The sequence below is a fragment of the Macrotis lagotis genome, chromosome 8, assembly GCF_037893015.1.
Source record: "Macrotis lagotis isolate mMagLag1 chromosome 8, bilby.v1.9.chrom.fasta, whole genome shotgun sequence".
In the NCBI taxonomy this organism is placed as follows: Eukaryota; Metazoa; Chordata; class Mammalia; order Peramelemorphia; family Peramelidae; genus Macrotis; species Macrotis lagotis.
The window spans coordinates 138,106,508-138,120,638 of record NC_133665.1 but is presented as its reverse complement, the minus strand read 5'-3'; positions in this window follow the sequence as shown (position 1 = coordinate 138,120,638).

Here is a 14,131-nt window from a genome sequence, read left to right as displayed (position 1 = left end):
TTTGCTTGGGTTTTTAAAATTCCAAATTAGAACTGCATCTAGGTTTTCCAACAGATCTTCAGTGTTTCCCTTGCATCAAGTGCACAGGGAAATTACAAATTCTTATAACCTAGAAAAAGGATTGTGGATTGATCTTAGCTCTAAGACTTGGCTAGAATGACCAAATCTTCTTTTTCCTTTTAAAGCAAATGACCTGCATTTTCATAATCAGGAAGACCAGGGGTTTGGTAGAATCTGACGTAGCTTAAACTATCGATTTTAAACATCCTGGAAGGTATAGACTCAGCTTTTTTTCCCAATTTAGAGAGTGTCTCAGTGCCTGAGGCAGAACATGGATGGGGGAATTCTTTCCAGAGGTCAGAAAGGTTTATTGGACCTGTACTAGGGAAGGCTTCCACCTTTTGGAATGAAATCTGCCAGAAGTGGATTGTTGTCAGAGACTAGTCCACCTTTCCTAAGTAGTGTCAGCAACATCTGAATTGAACTCCAGATCTTCCCAGAAATCATAATATGTCACTCAGAAGGACTTTAGAATTTATAATATTGGAGCTGGAAGGGATTAGAAAACACAGAATTTAGAGCTGAAATAGATTTGAGAACTTAAAATGTATGAGTTGGAAGGACATAAGAATATAGAATATTAAAGCATCAAATTTCAAAGCTGGATAGAACTTTCAGAGCTTGGAGTTCATTTGGAGACCAGGTGATCCAATCTTCTTTCTTTTATACATGAGGAAGAGATAGGAAATGACAAAGCTACTCAGGGCAGAAGCAGAATAAGAACCCAGATCTTCTGAATCTTAGACCATTGCCTTTACTTCTTTGCTTGAGACATGGTGGAAAAGCAAATTGTGTTCTCTTGGTCTTTCCATTTGTCTTCTTTCTCCTTCCCCTTACTATTACTGCAGTTAGCCATTACCATGTATCTTTTCCTATAAGACCTGGGACAAGTCAGATTTGAGGACTGACTTTTTTCCCTACCAGAAAGCATATAAAGGTACCCAAGCTGTGGCAAAGTAGTACTTCAGCTATTAAGTTCCTCTCTTGATAATGTTGCTTTTTTTTCTAATGCTCAGTTTCCCTGCTTGGCCCCTTGACCTTCCCCTCTTCCCAGAGGCTCAGTCTCTATGTATAGGTCCTGATCTTTTTTTGTCATTTCTCCAGGTACATTAGTGACCCTTCTTTCTTGAATCAGCCAGGCTACTTTGCTGGATAAGAACATGCTGTTTACAATGACCCCTGAGATTTGCCCTATCCTTCAAGCCTTGAGCCAATCATCCTGTCCCCTAAAAGCCTGTCCTACATCAAAAGCCACCTCCAACTCATCACTGACACTGAGCTGGTCTAGCCCTTCCTTCCTAAGTCCACCATCAGTTCCCAAGGGGGGAAACAAGCATCAGTTCTGAAATACCATTCAGGTTATGCATGGATGAACACACACTTTTGTTTTCATAGTTGGGAAGTTGAAAATGTCAGTAGCTCTAAAAAAAATCATCTTTCCCTTCAGCAGGTGTGGAAAGTAAAAATGGGAAGTTGGTTTGTTCCAGTTTGGATTAATTCCCTGATGTTTTATATGAGCTTTGTCGGACCTTGCTTACCCTCACCCCCAGGCTGTTCCCAAAGTCAGTTTTAAAGACTCAACTAAAGTTCAAAGATGGTACAGTTTTATACATAGACTATCTTCAGAACTTAAAGAATAAAGTCTGATTTTATGTGCATAGGAAAAACTCCCTGATCTAATTGGACTCTTAGAAATCTAGGGCAGCATGCCTCTTGGTAGCAGAGCGGGCTACATTAGGCATAGGGCATTGGAGCAGAATGTGCTCACTGGTACTCATCTTATAGCCACAGCTCTCTAGGACTCACTGCAGTCCCAGCTGAGGAGGAGCTATATCTTAGGGGTGAACTTTTTAGATTTGGATTTGAATTCTGACTAATAGAACCTGAGTTAAAATCTCAGCTCTTTCACTCACTACAGTTGTGATTAGGGGTAAATCACTCAGGTGTCCTCCTCTGTAAAATGAGAAGACTGAATCAAACTGGTCTGGAGATATAAACCTTTATTTTTCCTCTTCCTCTTTCTTTTTCTCTGCCTTTTCTTAATTTTTCTCCTCCTCCTCCACCTTGGTCTTTTGGCATTACAGGATCATTCGGCAATTCAGTGAAACCCTTGGATCTCTTCTTTGAATAATTTTTAAATACATAAAATAAAATACATGAGATTACAAAGGAAAACAGTTATATTGAAATAATGCTGTATTTTCTTCCCATTCAAATTCACAGAGCTTCTGAAATCTATTTACAGATCCTTTGGGTCTATAGAATGCAGGTTAGGGATGCCTGGACTAGAGGATGTCAAAGGATTTCTCCAACTCCAGTACCTTGGGTTCTAAGGTCTCTTCATAAGTTGTTTTTGGTTTTGTAGGCACTATGCCTGCAATGTATATAGATGCTACTAGGTGAAAGGAGGTACTGTATAGAAATAATGATTGAAGATCAAGTTGGAGATCAGGTATCATTCCTTGTTCTGTTATTAAACTTCTGGGTGACATTGAGGAAATCTGATCCTCAGTTTCCTCATCTTAAAATGGAAATAATGGGGTGGCTAGGTGACGCAGTGGATAGAGCACTGGCCCTGGAGTCAGGAGTACCTGAGTTCAAATGCAATCTCAGACACCTCAGACACTTAATAATTACGTAGCTGTGTGGCCTTAGCCAAGCCACTTAACCCCACTGCCTTGCAAAAACCTAAAAAAAAATGGAAATAATGAAACTTGCATTATTTACATCACAAGATTATTGTGAGGCTAAATCAATTAATCAACAAACATTTATTAAGCACTGATTATGTGCCAGATGTGTTGGATTTTAGGGGTACAAATGCATGAAATAAAACAATCTTTACTCACAAAGAGCATATATTCTATAAGGAAGTGATAAAAGTCAGAGTGCTGTATAAATGTAAACTCACACTTATGGAGACTAAATGACTATTGCTCCCTTGGCTATGAATAACTGACATCACAGATTAAATACTTAAGTCTATTGAATGATATTTTTCTGTAATATAATGTTTTTACTAAAATAACAATTACATAATTTCTAATTGCTAATTAGAAAAAGTGACACAATAAATGTTCATAACTCTGAATGTAAATGGGATGAACTCACCCCTCAAAATGAAAGAGAACATCAGAAGAGATTAAAAAAGCAAAATTAAAAATACTTTTAATAAAAAAAAAAATTTGAGGGGCGGCTAGGTGGTGCAGTGGATAGAGCACTGGTCCTGGAGTCAGGAATACCTGAGTTCAAATCTGACTTCAGACACTATGTCGCCTTGGGCAAGCCACTTAACCCAAAAACCTAAAAATCAAACAAAAAAAAACATTTAAAACATAAACATTCATTTAGAGTTTAAAAAAAAAGAGAAAGTAGTACAAATAGTAGAATAAAATTTAACACATACACGAACCTATAAGTACAATTTTGTCCCTTTCTCAGAACTTCTGTTATTATCATTCTTTTTAAATCTAATTTATTTCCTTCATTTTAGTTTAATTTTTCCTTCATTACTTTAAAGTACATTTATGTAGAATATATGAATTATTTTGAAGAAACCATATGATGCTTTCATCAAAGGTCACATTATTTTCATTTTCTTACATAGGATGAGCTTAAACTAAGCAGCTTAAATTTTTTGTGACTCTCCCATAGATGCTATTCTTTACAACACTCTAATCCTATATTGGAAAATAACTAAAATCGATTACACCATTTTATAATTGATACTTGGTGCTTCTGAGTTTTGCTTTCTTTGTATCGCTTTAAAAAGTATATTAAGATTGTATCAAATGTGATATACATACATATATATACATATATATTTGGGGAACATATAAATATAAAATATATAAATTAATTTATAAAATTTATAAAAATATTTATATATAAAAATTATATATGTGTAAATATAAAAATATAAATAAACATAAATAGTGCTAATAATAAAATACACTATTCTTGGCAAGACTGTCCCTCTCATATCAAAATATTCAAAGGCTACTTTTCTGATAGAAATTTTGAAGTCTTGGTATGGAATAGAGTAGTAGAAATCAGTATTTAAGGAGTGATGAAATTTGAGGGGAAATTGAGATAAATGCAGTACTTTTAGCAGTTTTTGTTGATCTAAAATAACTTTAAGTACCCTAGGGAAATAAAAATGTATTACATGTAATTTGGTTTACTCATAGAACAATTGGATTTGGTGTATTTAGAGATGTGAAAGTTTGGAGCATTTCTGGAATTTCCCCCATCTTATTAGTCTTTAAAAGAGTCCACAAAACTCCTAGATGGAAACAAATATTTCCCTTGCTATATTTTCCTTTTTTCCTTTTTTTCTTCCAGCCTTTAACATGTGATTATATACTCATTGCTCTTTTTTTCCTCTAAAATATTTCTTTTCTTCACTAAAAATCCAGGTTGACAGTAAATATATGCTTGGAATGGGGTCATAGATTTAGTTATGAGAGGGACCTCTGAGGCAATCTTGGCTAACTTCAACATTTTACAGATGAGGAGAAAGGGATTCAGAAAAGTTAAATGATCAACTGAGGTCATACACTTAGCATATATGTTATGGGATATGAATTCAAGTCTTCCTCACTCCAAGTCCAAAAATCAATCTAATATGTCATGATTCCTTTTTATAGGTAGGCAATGGAGACAGAGCGCTTTCCCACATCTCTGTAAAATAGTAAATTACTGACCAAATCCTGCCCTAACTGAAGACCACCTTTAGGGGAGTGATGTGTCTAGTTACAAGCACTAACTATCCAATTTGATTGGAACTGACCAAGAAAATCCAGATTTAAAGAATATTAGAGCTAGAATGTTAGAAACAATCTGGGTTCAAGAGGGGGAGTGACTCACTCAGTGTCCTACAGTTAGTTATTGGCACAGCCAGGACTAGAACCTGTGCGACCTTGAACAACTTCAATAATCTCTTTATACCTCACTTTTCTCCTCTATAAAATGAGAAATTTGGGCAGATGATCTCTAAAGTCTAATTTAATTATTTTTTTTTGCTTTCCAAGCCAAACAATTCCTCTCATATCATGGTCCCTTTTCTAAACAAGATTGCTAGGAGCTTTGAAATCACAGGTACATGAATTAATAATCCATGCAATCAACAAGGATATCTTAAGTTTCTCCTCTGTACCAAACCCTCTATCAAATTCTAGAGATACAAAAGATGAAAAGAAACCATTCCTGACTTTAAGGAGTATATATGCTATACTTAAGGTAAAGAAAGGAGAATTGAGATGTGTCCCCACTTGCCTATGAAAAGTAGTGTTTGAGGGAAGCCGAGTCCCCTATGCTAACACTCTATATCACTCCACTATTGTAAGAGAAGTGTCGGAGTCCGTCAGATTCAGAAGAAAGCTGGCCTTCATCACCCCCTTCTCCCAGTGGAAGCTCTAAACACAAACTGCTTTAATCCAGTGCTTAATTATACTGCTTTGATCATGGATTAATGAAAGCCAGAATTGCATTTGCAGAATCACAGAATCTCAGAGCCAGAAAGAACTCCAGAGTTCATCTAGTTCAACTCATTCCTGAATAGTAATCTCTTCCATATATCCTGAATAAGCTATCCTCCAGCCACCAATTTAAGCTACCCATAATGGAGAACTCACCACCTCATCAGACAGGTCATTCAACTTGTGGGGCAGCTTTCATTGTTAAAATTTTTCCTTACATTAAACCAAAATCTACCCCTATACAGCTTCTATCCATTGAATCTAGAATCCTCCTACCAACAAACAATCCTTTAAATATTTGAATAGAGTTATCATGGTCCCACAAGTCTTTAAATATTTTATATTCCTTCAACTGATCTTTATATGGTATGATGTTCAGTCCTTTCATTATCCTAGCCATCTTTTATGGACACTATCTTGTAAATGTTCTAATGTTCTTCTGGTGTGTGGATGTGTGTGTGTGTGTGTGTGTGTGTGTGTGTGTGTGTGTGTCTGTCTGTCTGTCTGTCTGTCTGTGTGGGCATATGATAGAGAGAGGGAGAGAGACAGAGACAGACAAAGAGACAAAGACAGTTTACAGAGACAGAAAGAGACAGAGAAGGAGAGAGGGAGGGGGAGCAGGAAAGAGACATAGACAGAGAGACACACACACAGAGAGAGAGAGAGAGAGAGAGAGAGAGAGAGAGAGAGAGAGAGAGAGAGACTACAAAGAGAGACAGAGAAACAGAGACAGAGACAGAGAGAGACAGAGAGACAGACACACACACACACACACAGAGAGAGACAGAGACAGAGACAGAGACAGAGACAGAGAGACAGAGATTTACACATCCCTGATTTTTCCCACATAAAAAAATCTGTGGTGTAGCCAATCTTCTTTCAAGCTGCACTTGAATTATTGATTATCTGAATGCAAATGTAGAACTTCCCATTTATCCCTTTATGCCTGTCTGCAGCTGTCAACTTCTCAACTGAGGGAAAGTTGGGACTTCATAGTGATGCATTTAGATCACAATCCAAGAATAGATCACTGTGGGAGGAAATGTATTCCAAATGATTTAACTTTCCAGATAACTGAAGCTAACCACATTATGGGCTAATTTCGCCACACTCTGTTTTACAACTGGGACATTCATAGATTTCAGTTTTCAGTTTTGGATTGGAACATCTTCAGCCTCTGAAAGAAGATGGGGCTGGGATTTTTCCTCTCCTTCTTCTCATCATTTCCATTCATGGTAGAACCAATATGATTGCCTAATCATTCAGGTTGGATTCAAGTATTAGAAAAAAAGATCTCAACAATGATTTAAACTATCTTGTCCTTACTCAGTGGCTTTAGGCAAAAAGTTTTCTCTCTCTGAAGCATATTTTCTACCTATGTAAAATGAGGATAAAAATCCCTTCCCTTATTATCTCATAGATGAATTGTAAGATTCAAGTAAAATGTTAAAGCACCGTAGAAACTATGATGAGCTAGTTTCTAGGAAAGCAAAGACATAAATCAAACAGTCCCTGGCCTCATAGATTTTGCCTTCTCCTGATAGGATGTAACTTTTAAAGAGATATAAAATAAATGCAAAATAATTTAAGGAGGAAGGAGAAAGCACTAATGACAAGAAAGGAATGGAATGAAAAAAAGCTAGCAATAGGATTTGAACCTTGAAGGAAGCTAGGGATCCTAAAAGGAGGTGAGTAGGGAGTCTTCCTTATGTAGGAGACCATTTATGTGAGCAGAGGTTGGGAGGTGGTAGTGCCAAAACCCAGACTAGAGAATAAGAAGTAGGCACACACTGATGTCAAGTTAAGCCTACATTGTTAAGCCAAAGTGTCAAGATCTTTCAATGCCAAATTAAGGATATTGTGTTTTATTTTACAGGCAATAGGGAACTATATAAGCTGCTTGAGTAGGAAAGTACCCTGATCAGACTTATACTTTAAGATCATTTTGGCAACAAGATGATGAATTAGAAAAGGCAGAAACCTGAAGTGGAACTCCAGTAAAGAAGCTGTAGAAATGATTTGGATAAGAGATGATAAAAGCCTCTATTAAGATTAAAAAGAGGGGTAGCTAGGTGGCACAGTGGATAGAGCACCTGCCCTGAGTCAAGAGTACCTGAGTTCAAATCGGATCTCAGACATTTAATAATTACCTAGCTGTGTGGCTTTGGGCAAGCCACTTAACCCCATTTGCCTTGCAAAAAAAAAACTAAAAAAAAGATTGAAAAGAATGGAATTAACAATGCTTGTCAACAGATTGAAGATTGGGGATGAAGGAGAGTTAGGAATAGAACAGTGGTTCTCTTAATGGAAATAGAGAAGTTTGGAGGAAGGATAGATTTCAAGAGGGCTGAGAATAGTGAGTTCTGTTTTAGATGCAGTATCTGAGAGGATATCCAACTAGAGGCTTTTGAATAGGCAGCACAACTGATCAAATAGTCAAGAAAAAGAATGTAGAGAAGAGAAGGAAAAAGACTGGCCAAGGAAATCCTTTGGAGAAAGGGGTAGATGTTGATGATGATCTATCAAAGGAGAGTGAGAATAGTCAGATACAAGAACCAGGAGAAAACAATATCAAGGAAATTGGGCAAATATTTGTCCTTCATTTTCAAAGAAGATCATAACATCAGGGAAATGATGCCATGCCAAGCATATGAATTGGATTTGAGTGCTAAGTCAGCAATCTCACTTTCTCCTCCAGAACCATCTAGGTCTAGAGGCCAGATATGAATCAGGACACTGGAGATGGTCCTGGATGAAGCAGTCAGGATTAAGTCACCTTCCCAAGGTCACACATCTAGTAAGAGTCTTGTGTCTGAGACTGGATTCAAACTCCCATCCTCCTGATTCCAAAGCCAGTGCTCTCTCCACTGTGCCACCTTTAGGAAGGAGAGAGGACCCAAGAGGAGTTGGCAGCCAACAATGGCACATACTTCAGAGAAGTCAAGGATGAGGACTGGGGTGGGGGGAAACCCTTTGATTTAGAGATTTAGAGATGTGGAAAATGAAGTTTGAGGAAGTGGGATCACTTGTTGGATGTCATTCACCAAATGAGTGGTGGAGTTGGGAGCAGGAATCCATTCTGACTCTAGGATTAATACTCATTGAACTAAATCAAACCACAAATTTTAACCTTGGCACAGCTGTACAAGGACAAAATCCAGGTTTTGGTGGGGTTTTTTGGTTTGTTTTTTGGGAGGAGTCAGAGAATGGCTTGTTGAATCTGGAGACAACTCAAAGCTTGCTTTTCAAACAGACAAATAGAATCACTAGTGAGAGGGCTTGAACTAGGGCAGAATCAGACTATTAAAATACTCTCCAATTTGAACTAAACATTTTGTTTGAATCCATTGTTCCCTCAAAGAATGTAAGGGACTACACAGTTCTGTCCCTTCCTGTCAAACTCACAGAATCCTACAATCCGTCTTCCATAACATGGCACATAAAGGGCATCTTGGCCCCATCCAACTCAGGAGAGATTGTCCAATATAGAACTGAACAATCCCCAAGACTCTACTAGGTTCCAGTGGCTATATACTTCTTAGAAGAATGGTTTTTTTTAGGTTTTTGCAAGGCAAATGGGGTTAAGTGGCTTACCCAAGGCCACACAGCTAGGTAATTATTAAGTGTCTGAGACCAGATTTGAACCCAGGTACTCCTGACTCCAAGGCCAGTGCTTTATCCACTACACCACCTAGCCACCCTGAAGAATGTTTTTTAAACTAAATTTGAGGCACATAGATCATGGATCACTAGAGATCATCTAATCCATACCATTCATTTTTTAAGGTAAAGAAAAGAGAGGCGCAGAGCAGGGATTTGAACTCAGCTCCTTTGAGAGTAGTTTCAAACTTCTTTCCTCTAGGCTATACTACATCTTTTCTAATCTGTCCACTCGGGCAACACATTAATAATATTTGGTAAGGTCTATGGGCACAGGCTTGCTTTTCAGATATATTTTCTCTGGGATCTGAGTAGAAGGCATCAAGCCATTCACTCTATTCACAATTCAGAAAAATAAATAATGATAAGCTGCCAACAGTTTGAGCAATGGGTGAACTTACAATGAAAAGTCCCAGAGTATATTGCAGATCCTTCAAGAAGGTACTCTATATAGGTCACACTTGACTACCAGGTTCAGACATTCCTAATAAAGATTTAGACTGTGTTCTTTTCACCTCTATTCCAACAGGGAAAGACACATCCTAGTCTGCTCTCTAGGGGACTTGTTTCCATCTTCTGTAAGACTAGGAGACCAGACTGGGTGATCTCCAATGTTCCTTTCAGTTCTAACACTCAAGATTCTCAAGACCCTTCCAGTTCTGATATTCTGCATTCTAACATTCTGTTAGGACCCTTAAAAGTCTAACATCCTATATACCAACATTCTATGCCCTAATATTCTATATTCTAAGGGTCCTTACAGCTCTTACCTTCTATACTCTAATAGTCAGTGTTCTAATTTACCTTTCAACTCAGATGATAAGATTGTATAATTCTAAACATCCAGAGTCCACAAATAACATTTATATTTTAATGTAGTTGACAGTATAATAGGCAGGACACTGAAATAGCACAAAAATGATGCTTATATTTCTTTTATCCTCTGATGACCCATTGAGCATCAGCATTTTCCTTTACCTAGAGTCAGTATACTGGATAGAGATCTAGACCTGAAGTCAGGAAGACCTGAGTTCAAATCAGACTACTAGTTATATGACCCTGAATAAATTCCTTAGGAATGGGGATAATAAAAATTTTGCTTTAAGCATCAAATGAGATAATATTTGTAAAGTTCCTGGAAATCTTAAAGCACTATATAAATTTAGCTATTATTATTATTGGGGTAGTTAGGTGGTGCCATAGTTCACAGAGCTCTGAGCCTGGCATCAGGAAGATCTGAGTTAGAGTTAGATACTTATTGAGTTAGATACTTACCAGCTATATGACCTTGAGATTAACCCCATTTGCCTTACTTTTCTTATCTTATGAGCTGGAGAAGAAAATGATCAACCTTTGCTTTGAAAACTTCTAATTGTATCGCAAGGAGTCGGACATGACTGAAATGACCAAACAACAGAAACTATTATTATTGGACCAGCTAAGTGACTCAGGAGATAGAATGCTGGACCTGGAATGAGGAGGAACTGAATTTGAATCTGGTCTCTACCACTTCTTAACTGTGTGACTCTGGGCAAGTCATTTAACCCTCAGTTTCCTTTTCTCTAAAATGACCTGGAGAAGGAACTGTCAGTATCTTTGAAAACCTCAAATGGGAGCATGATTAGCCAGTCATGACTGAGATGAATGAACAATAGCAACAAATTAATATTATGATCATGTCTGGAGAATGGACTGAAACTGAGATTGGCTAGGCTTCCTATTACAGTATGGCCTGTAATGGTAATGACTATTGGATTTGAAGTCCTGGGTCAATATTTAGATGTTAGCTTTGCTGCTGATATCCTAAAAGTCCTTGAGCACTTCATTGACCTCTTCTGTGTTTTAGTGTTTTCAGGTATGAAGCAGGAATGGAAATATCGTATCCAAAAGAATGTTATAAGGTAGAAAGAGCTTGTAGCCTAGGATCATGATACTGAATGGTCAAGAACCTTAGTGAAAAATGCAGGAAAATTGTGGGAAGGAGAAGAAATTGTGGACTAGAGATTTGTCTCTAAGATCTACTTTAGGATCCTTTGAAGTAAGAGGTTTTAGAATACTTTTCTAGATGAAGCAATATATTCTATTTGTGGCCCAGGATATCAGAAACATTTGATGCAGGTTGATGAGGGCAACAAAGGCACATATTAAATAGCCACTACCCTCAAGGATTTTGTCTTCTCCTGGGAGGACACAACAGTTACAGAGACACAAGATAAGCAGACAATTATATTGCAGTGTCATAGAGTAATTTACCTTATATTTGTGCTGTGAATATATATAAGTACAATTCCTTGTGTTGTTTCCCCACCATTAGAATGTAAGCTCCTTGAGGGCAGGGACCTTTTTTGCCCTTCTTTGAATCTCCAGTACTGAGTCCATAGTCAGAACTAGATAAATACTTGTTAATGGGCTTCCAGGGCATCCTCCAGAAGGGAAGGCTGGGATAGAGCATAGTGATGCCTCAAAAGGCAAATTGGGGATTGAATGATTTAGGGATGGAATGAACCTTCACCAACATCATACCCAAATTCTTCTGTTTACAGATATGCCTGTAACATATGGCCGAGCCAGAATTCCATCCCAGCTTTTCTGATCCCCAGATGTTCTCTTTCTGCATTGTTCTAAGTACAACATGGGTGACAAGGAAACTGTATAGAATGAATGTAGGAACTGGAGCCAGTTATGGAATGAGGCAGGATTTCCCTGCCAGGGATGGATAACTAGGACTCCTACTCTACTGGCACAGAGTTGGCTTCCACAAGGGATCGGGGCTTATGAGGGTGCTCTGAGGGAGGCAACCCTCAAGTCTCCTGTGCTTTCTCTCTGGTTTCACTTTCTTATGGGCATGTATGTGATACACAGAGTTAGAGCTAGAAGAGATCTGAGAGGTCCTCTCATCAAACCTCCCCTTTTTTTCCTGAAGAGTCAAGGTGGACAAACTCATATAGGTAACCAGGTGGTGCATTGTAAAGGAGTATTCGATTTGTAATCTGCAAGACCTGAATTCCAATTTTGCTTCAGGGTCAGTTGGGAGGCACAGTAGAGAGAGTAGCAACTCTGGAGTCAGGAGAACCTGAATTCAAATTTGAGCTCAGATACTAACTGGGCAGTCACTTAATCCCAGGTGCCCCAAAACAACAAAAACAAAAGCCTGCCTCAGATACTCTGTGATCCTGAGTTAAAAATTTAATCTGTCTCAGTCTGTTTCTTTGCTTATAAAATGAAGATAACATTAGCACCTGCTCATAAAACAAATAATCCGTAAAGCATTTTGCAAACCTTTAAGCACAAGATAAATCTTATTCGTGCCATCATTGTTTTTGATATTGTTGATATTGTGTAGATAATATTATTGTTATTAATATTATGTTATTGTCATTATGTCTTTTGACCTGGAGTTGGATGGAATGACGTCCATGATTCCTTCCTGCTCTAGATTTATGATCTTATTTTAAAAAATTAAAACCACACATTGCCCCTGTCCAAATATAACCCAGGATAAACCAATAGTCACCTATAATTCTTCTTTTACCAGAGAAGAGGGAAAAAGCAGATGATTTCCTCATTTCACTTAATCTTTGAAATGAAAAAAAAAAAGACCTTCCAGGTGGTGGCAGAAAAATCCTCTCTGATGTTTTATGATTTCAGATAGAATTTTAATGTTCCCTGGGTCATTTATTCATAGTAAAAATACATTAGATTCTGTGGCACTTTCTATGTGGGAATTTTAGGTCCTAAATCCACTCTGAGCAATTCCCATCCTGACTCCCTTCAGTTAATATTGTCATTTTGAAACTGGTAGTTGGGGCATGGTGGGGCAGAATTGGCCTAGGGCAAGACTGCAGAGGAGGGAAATTAGTATGGCCTAATGGAGAGACTACTGACCACCAGGGAGTCAGGACTCACACATAGGATCAATGTGTTGAGAGATGGGACAACTGAGATTGTAATGTAGATACAGCCCCTTCATCTTAATATGGGAGGAAACTGATGTCCAAGAGGGAGGGGATACAAATAGTGAGAAAAGAAACTTGTCCTCTTCTCTGCCATAGTGGCTTGTTGTCTTAGTCATTTGAGGACATTGGGGAGGTTTTCACAAAAGAGACAGATTGGTCAGTCAAAGCTGAAAGTACAAAGTACAAAGACTTTATTTGGCAGTTTTTAACTCATATAAAACTCATATATAAGAAGGCCAAAGGCTATTTCAATGTCCTGACTATTGTACTGGCAGGGGAAGGAGCAGGAACAATCAAGAAATGCAATCAAAAAAGTCCTTGGAACCCTGAGTTCAAGGCTATGTCAGTAAAAAAAGAGGAGGTCAATGGTAGTCCTATGAGATGTCTCTCTCTAGACTTTGCCTTTGCAAACCCAGAAAATGCCAAGCTCTTGTCATTTCTCTTTGTTCACTATGGGGGAGACCTGGATCCTTCCTCACTCATGTCCATGTTATAGCAGCTCGATGACACTAGGGAGGGCCATGTATTTTATAGACTGAGGCAGTTTTCACTCAGCCATGCCTGATTCATTTTCTGTTTCTGATCTCACAGGCAAGGAGACACTATCCATTGGTTGACAAGGCCCAATGACTCAAAACATGGGGCATGGAACTTCCAGTAAATGGCAGGGCAAAGGTGCCGTACAGGAATTGGACTCAGGGTTTAGAGCTGGGACTGCTGGCTGCAAGAGAGGCTAGATCACTCCCTATCCCCTAATTCAGAGAGGTTTTCTGAAAGTACCAACCTTGTTTAGCTTTCCAGGTGGAAGTAATTCAGTCTTTCTGGGGCCGTGCTTTTAGTGACCTCTAACTGCAAAGAGACAGTGGGGACTAATAGCTAGTGTGATATAGGGAAAGAGTCTTAGTTAGTCTCCTAAGTATTCACCACAGTCCTACTCACTTGACTTCCTTTCATCATTCAAGCAGCATTTACTAG